We start from the raw sequence: 7371 nt of genomic DNA on the forward strand, positions 1-7371 counted from the left end.
ATTACAGGAGAATTAAAAGGAGAAGGTCATTGACTTCAGTCTCCCTTATTTAAGAATGTTATGATTTCACTCCTGCATGGTCCTGGGCTGAAAAGTATTCCTTTGTCCATATTGAGGATTAATGGGCAGAGATGATTTTGTTTGAATGTGTTCCCCCAAAGTGTTGGGATTTGGTTGTATTGTGAAGATATTAATGGAAAACTTAATCTGACTATGGTCTTAAAAGGCAGAGCCTTTGGGAGGAGATTAGGATCAGGGTGAGAACCTGTGATTGAATCTTGGTGGATTTGTAAGAAGAGGAAATGAGGGACCAGCAGGTGGTGTAGTGGTTAAGGCATTAGACTCCCACATGGCAACTGCTGTTTGAGTCCTAGACCTGGCAGCCGAAACTCACACTCAGCATGTGTGTATGTTTGTCTAAAATCCCAGGAGGAGGGACCAGCAGTTAGCATAATGGCTGTGTCGCTGGACTCTCACATAGTTGACTGCGGTTCGAGTCCCAGACCTGGCAGCTTAAAGTCACGCCGGGAACGTGTGCATGCGTGCCCAAGATCCCAAGAGGAGAATGGAGGAGAAGGGATTGCGGTGTGGCCATCCCCCCTGGGGGGTGATTCCTCACTTTCTGTCTCTCTGTCTCTCTCTGTCTTTCTGGCGAGTGCACACACTCTATAGCGAAAAGAAACCTCTCCAAAATAAATAAATAAATAAATAAATAAATAAATAAATAAATAAAAATAAAATAAAATCCCAGGAGGAGAATGTAGAAAGGATTATGACGTGGCCGTTCCTTGTTGGAGATGACCTCTCTCTTTCCTTCTCACTGTCTCTTTCCAGAATGCACACACCCTATGGCAAAAACTTGGGGGGGAAATAAAGAAGAAGGATGGAGATAAAGACACAGAGACACAGATGCATTGCCTTGCTACCAACCAGTAAGATCTTCACTAGATGTAGCCCCTGGATGTTCAGTCTCTAAACTGTGAACCAGATAAGTCTCTACTCTGTTAAAATAATGGACTAAAACAGATGGCATGGGCTCACACGTTGAGAGGTTAATCTCAGAGTCTGCAGGGTCCACAACTGCACAAGAGCCTCTATTCTATGGGTGATGGACATAGAGCATAGAAAGCCAAAAATGGAGAACTAGTGACTCGGGCTTACCTGGGAAGTTGGGGGTGGGGGTTGGGTTTGCAAGGTGAAAGGCTAAAGTGGAACTAGACAAAGCCAAATCACCAGGAGTGAAGCCATATCTGAGGGAGAAACCAGGACAAATGGGATGGAAAGCTGAAGTCCAAGCTACACCATCTCTAGAAAGAAAATACAAATGAAATCAAGGACAGAGGATATTGTAGAACCTGGAGGTGCCTGTTAGAAACCTTGGGCTGATATCTCAGACCTCCTTAAGGAGGAACAATGTACCTCAGAGGAGGTGGGCTGAGGGTTCCAATGTGACCCTGCTTAGTCTAATGGATCACCAAGAGTCTTCTCATGGTACTTCTCATAAGACATTCATTTATTCAGCCATCATATATCAAATATTACATGTCAAACTCTGCTATAAATGCAACTTAGAAAAAAAAAAAGACACCTGAGAACTCAGTGAAACCCTGATTAACACCACATCTAGGATGAAGTTCATTTTCATAGGACCAAAATAACTTTGTCATCCTGGATTCATCTTTTTTTTTTTTTTTTTGAGACGTTTTTGCTACAGGACGCGTGCGCTCGCCAGACAGACAGAGAGAGACATAGAGACAGAAAGTGAGAAATCACCCCCCAGGGGGGATGGTCACGCCGCAATCCCTTCTCCTCCATTCTCCTCTCGGGATCTTGCGCACGCATGCACATGCGTGAGTTTTAAGCCACTGGGTCCAGGACATGAACCGCAGTTGACTACGTGGGAGTCCAGCAACATAGTCATTACACTAACTGCTGGTTCCCATCCATCTTCACAATGCTCTTTCATAGCATTGTTTCTTACAGTAGGTCCAGGAGGCCAGCCCAGTATTGCTGTTTCTTAGCATTGTGTAGCCAAGCCAGGACATCATTGCTTATGGACATGCATCCATTGGTTTTTATGACATTTCTTCAGCTTGCCATTAAATTTCTTTTGTTGCTATTATAGTTCATGTTAGAGTAGCTATTCAAAATCTTGTGGTTGTCCATGCTTTATAACCTTCTCAGGTGAAGTGTTAAGCACACTTTATTTCTGAGCTAATTTAGATATCAGAAGCCCAACTTTCTGTAGTTGTGTAAAAACACATTCTCACGAATGGTAGCTGGAATGCTGATGCTGCCAATTAGACTTTGGTCAAATCAGTTTCTAATACTGAATCAGAATTATCTTGAAGAGACACTACAAACTTAACAATAATAACAATTATTTTTAATAATAACTGAGAATTATTTATTAATTATAGAATTATTGGGACCAGCAGTTGGTGTAATGGCTAAGGCGCTGGACTCCCATGTAGTTGGCTACAGTTTGAGTCCTGGACCCAGTGACTTAAACTCATGCCGGATGAGTGTACGTGCATGTCCAAGATCCCAAGAGGTGAATGGAGGAGAAGGGACTGCAGCGTGGCCATCCCCCCTGGGGAGTGATTTCTCATTTTCTGTCTCTCTGTCTCTCTCTGTCTTTCTGGTGAGTGCACATGCCCTAGAGCACAAACCTCTCCAAAAAAGGAAAAAGAATTATTTATTAATACTAGGTGGTTGGGAAAGTTATAATGTATTTTAGAATGTTTTTCTGTGCAAAAATGCATCATGATTTTCCCCAAAATGTAATTTAGAATCATTCATTGAGAGTACTTAATATATGTCAATCATTGTGCTGAGTACTATATATAATAGTAGTAGACAGTATTTATTAAATACTGCATGTTAAATACTACATCGTTTCATTCAATCTTCACAACAGTCTTGTAAAGAATATTATATTATCCCAGTTTTGCAGATGAAAAAACTGAGGCACCTCAGGTTTCACAGCTAGACTGTGGATGAGCTGGTATCCAAACCCAAGCAGTCTGATTGCAAAACTCATGCTTCTAACCCTAAATATATGACCCATCTCATTTATCCTTTATAGTAATCCCATAAAGTCTATGTTATGACTGCTCTTCAACAGGCTATGTTGTTATCATAAACATGATCAGAAATGGAGGCTTTGGGGAAGTTAAGCTATTTGCTCACTTTAAGTAGCGTGGATAGTCACAGTCTGAACCCAGGAAGTCTGCGATGACATTCTTTCCTGCTCTTTACTGCCGTATTGTACTCTAGTGGTACACCAGATTTTCCAATTCTGCTTCACTTTGGAGTCCCTAACCAATCCAATTCTGGTCTGTATAGAAAGTCACTTAGTTTTCTTGTTTGTTTGGCTGTTGCTTTTTGTTAACCATCTGTACTAAGATCTAGAAGCAGGGAGAGGACTACTGTAGTTAAACATGCAACTTCACTGGAATCACTGGGAACTTTTACAATAGAAATAGAATCCCTTAAAAGAGTTTGTCTAGGAAAGTTCAAGTTAATTATTCACTTCATGGGGCTAGTAGGTGGCATAGTGGTTAAGGCGCTGGACTCCCACGTGATCAACCAGTGTTTGAGTCTTGGACCTGGCAACCTGAAACTCACACTGGCTACATGTGAGTGTGATCTCAAAATGCCAAGAAGAAAATGGAGGAGAAGGGATTATGACATGGCTATCATGCTGAGGAATGATTTCTCACTTTCTATTTGTCTCTTTCTGTCTCTCCAGCAAGCACATCCATCCTATAGCAAAAATATCTTTTAAAAAAATTGAAAAAAAATATTCACCACTATTCCCTTTTGTAGAGAGCATATTGGAATGCCTTTGATAAAGAGCGGTCAAAAAGGTCTTTGATATTATTGGAATATTGCATTTAAAGAATTAGAATCTAACAGATCTGAGTAAGATTGCAATATAAAATTATAATGGAAGCCAATTGAAAAACAAAACAAGTTATAAATAAATACTAGATTTCCATGTAGTCTTTCCTAGTCTTCTGAAACCCTACTCCTGGCAACTTCAGGCTTTGTAGAGTGCCTTAGACTTCGCTGAAAAGTTACAGGCTATCTGAGATGAACTTCCCTCATCTCTAGCTCAAACTTTTTCTCTCTTAATTTCCCTTGTATTCTCTCCTTTTTTTTTTCTATCTGTGAAAAATAATTATATTTCCTACTTTCTAAATTTAATCCTTGCCCTAAAAAGCTTATGCCAGGTACAGGGTACAATATTTTCTATATGGGACTAGAAAAATTCAAAGGTAAGTGTGAGCTGTGGACCAAGAAAGAAAACCAAGTCAGTATTGGTGGTATCAAGCATCCACGATGATCAGAGCCTTCAAGTCTACAGAGAAGCAGGAAGGACCCAGGATACAGGAAAGGGGAACATAGGATGTGGAGTTCTGGTGGGTCCAGATGAAATGTCTTAGGGCATAGTCAAGGACAAAGAGAATGAGCCAGTAGTTGCTTCTTTATGGGTGGAGGTATGTCAGGTGAGAAGAACTAGGTGTTGAGTCCATTCTTGTCCACCAGCTTCACCAAGTAGCTCCTCTCTTTCTTGGAAATATCGTTTTCCCCTCTTAATTATATCCTCTCCTTTGGCTGATACACTTATCCTATCCCTTCCAAAAGGTCATACTTTCCTTTCTCCCTTTATTTCTTCAAGCAAGTGTCACCCTTCTCCCCTGTTCCCTCCAAGTAGACAAATTCAGTGGTTTTAGCCATCATGCTTATCAGGCTCATTATGGCATTAAACATTGTTGAACACGCCCACATTTGACACTCCTTTCTTGGTTGTATTTTTTTCCTACATCCCTGATTGTTTCTTCTTTCCTTTTATTCTTTGGACTTTCCGATGTGTACTTCTCTTTTTACATTTTTATAACATTTTTCATTCATAAGAGAGAACGTATGAGATGGTGGGAGAGAAGGAGAGATAGAAAGATGGGCATCCTCAACAGCTCTTATCACGCCACAAACTCTAGTTCTACAGCTAGTGAAGATCTTGGGTGTAGTTGGACATGTTTCAGATCAACTTGGGATCTGAATCTGTGTTTGGTTATGTGGCTTCCAGCACTGCAGAAGAGCACACTATTGCTTGTGCCACAGTGGTGGGATCTGAACTCTTAAATAACTTTTCCTTTTTTTTTTTTTTAAGAGTTTTTGCTATAAGGCACATGTGCTTGCTGGAGAGAAACAGAGAGAAAGCAAGAAAAACCCCTCCCCACTCCCCACCCCCGGGGTGGGCAGGAATGGATACACCACAATCCCTTTTTCCCTAGTCTCCTCTTAGGAATTTGGGCATGCATGCATGCACACATGCCTAGTGTATTTTTCAGGCTACTGGATCTGGGACTTGAACTGTAAAGTTGGTCATGTGGGGTCCAGTGCTTTAATCACCAGGCCACCTGCTGGACCCTAAATATATATATATTAAGGACTTACTTTCGGGCTGCTTCTCAGCTCTCTTTGTACTGCCTTCCTGGAAAATTCACCTAATCTGATGACTTGGATTATTCACTCTACCCAGATGCCTCCTGAATCTGAATTATCATCTTTGACCTTGTTCTCCTTTTCACATTTCTAGTGGCCAGCTAGCTACCTTCATCCAAATGTTTCATCTGCACAGTAAATTCTTTATGGTCAAACATAAACTCATTTTTCTACAATCAACTTTTTCTGTGTTTGTAAAATGTATGTTAATGACATTTGTAAACTCTCAGTCTCCAAAATGCTAGACTTCTGGGTCAAGTTTTACTGTTCTCACACTCAAGTTCTGTTAATCGAAATATTTCTAATATTTCCCCTTACCCCCCCATTTCTATTGTTTCCTCTTTCTGTGTCCTTTATCAAAAATAACTTTAATCACCTGTTAGCTGGCCTCCCTATAATTTATTTTTGTTAGTCTAATTCTTTTTAATTGCTACTGTCTTTTCCTGAATAATGTCTCATATCTCACAGTAAAACTCTTCTCTACAAAGAAAAAAAAAACCTGAACATTCTATCTTAGCATTTTAGGTATTTCACATTTTAACTCAGGCAGTTTTTCTATTTTTATCTCCTGTGCTGCCTACCATGTATTCTATAAAAATGGACATAATCACTCTTCTTTGTAAATGCCCTATAATTTATCTCTCATGCCCTTTTGTTCTTTTTGATCAGAATGATCTGTTTATTAGCTCCTCACTACACATCCTGTATCATTCAAAGCCTAGCTCAAACACCTCTTCCCATGAAGCTTTCCTTTATCTCTCCAGATGGCAGTAATCTTCATCTTTTGACCTGCTATTGCACTTTATCTGTGGCTTGCTCCTAATGCTTATGACTTTCTAATTTGGATTTTGATGATTTGCACGCACATTTTATCTCCATAGTTTGATAGTTAGTATCTTGAAAAAATGGGCCAGGGTCTGTTTCATCTTCATAATCTCAAAGTGCCTTGTATAGATATTTGAGCTAAGTTTATAGGATTCACCAAATATTTCATGTATTTCTTTTGATTTCCCAGCATCCTCTGCCAGACTCCAGGCAAATTACTAGTTCCGGTTAATAGTCTTAATGAAGTGACATATAACATTTCCGGTTTGAGATATTTTAGCAGAGATGAGAATTCTCCACTCTTTCTTCCCTCTTCTCCTTCTGTGACAGACAGCTGTGTGTTTCAGATGGTCTAGCTACAAGTTGTTGGAGTTCCTATAAGCCTGAGTCTCTGATTGACCACGTGGGTCAGGGCTTCTTCTGAACTATACTGGGTATGAGTTTAAGGAAAACTATTGTGTTAAGCCACAGAAATTTCAGTATTAATATGCTACTGAAGCAGAGCCTGTTCTAACCCAGAGGAAGAGTCAATTAATTTATAAAATATCAAATGAAGAGTTTATCTAATAATTGTGTTGCTGAAACTATTCAAGAAGCTTGCTTCCCATTATTTATGAAATTATGGTTTCATAGCTGTCTTTATAAAATATACATTTCATCAAATTGCAAGTAGTCTACCATTTGATTACACTCTTACAAATATCTTAAAAACCTATTGCCTCAAAAATTCATTTGGTAATTGACTAGGCATGCAGTTTCATGTTTTGTTTCCAGGAAGTGGGATCTGCATTTCTCATTAAAAGGTATACCTGGATTTTCTTGATGCTGCCAAATGCCTAATCTTTATTTTTCTCTAGTTTACTATCAGCCTGTAGTACTCCTTTCCTTTCCTTTCCTTTCCTTTCCTTTCCTTTCCTTTCCTTTCCTTTCCTTTCCTTTCCTTTCCTTTCCTTTCCTTTCCTTTCCTTTCCTTTCCTTTCCTTTCCTTTCCTTTCCTTTCCTTTCCTTTCCTTTCCTTTCCTTTCCTTTCCT

This window comes from Tupaia chinensis, unplaced genomic scaffold (genome assembly GCF_000334495.1).
Source record: "Tupaia chinensis unplaced genomic scaffold, TupChi_1.0 Scaffold000133_1, whole genome shotgun sequence".
Classification (NCBI taxonomy): domain Eukaryota; kingdom Metazoa; phylum Chordata; class Mammalia; order Scandentia; family Tupaiidae; genus Tupaia; species Tupaia belangeri.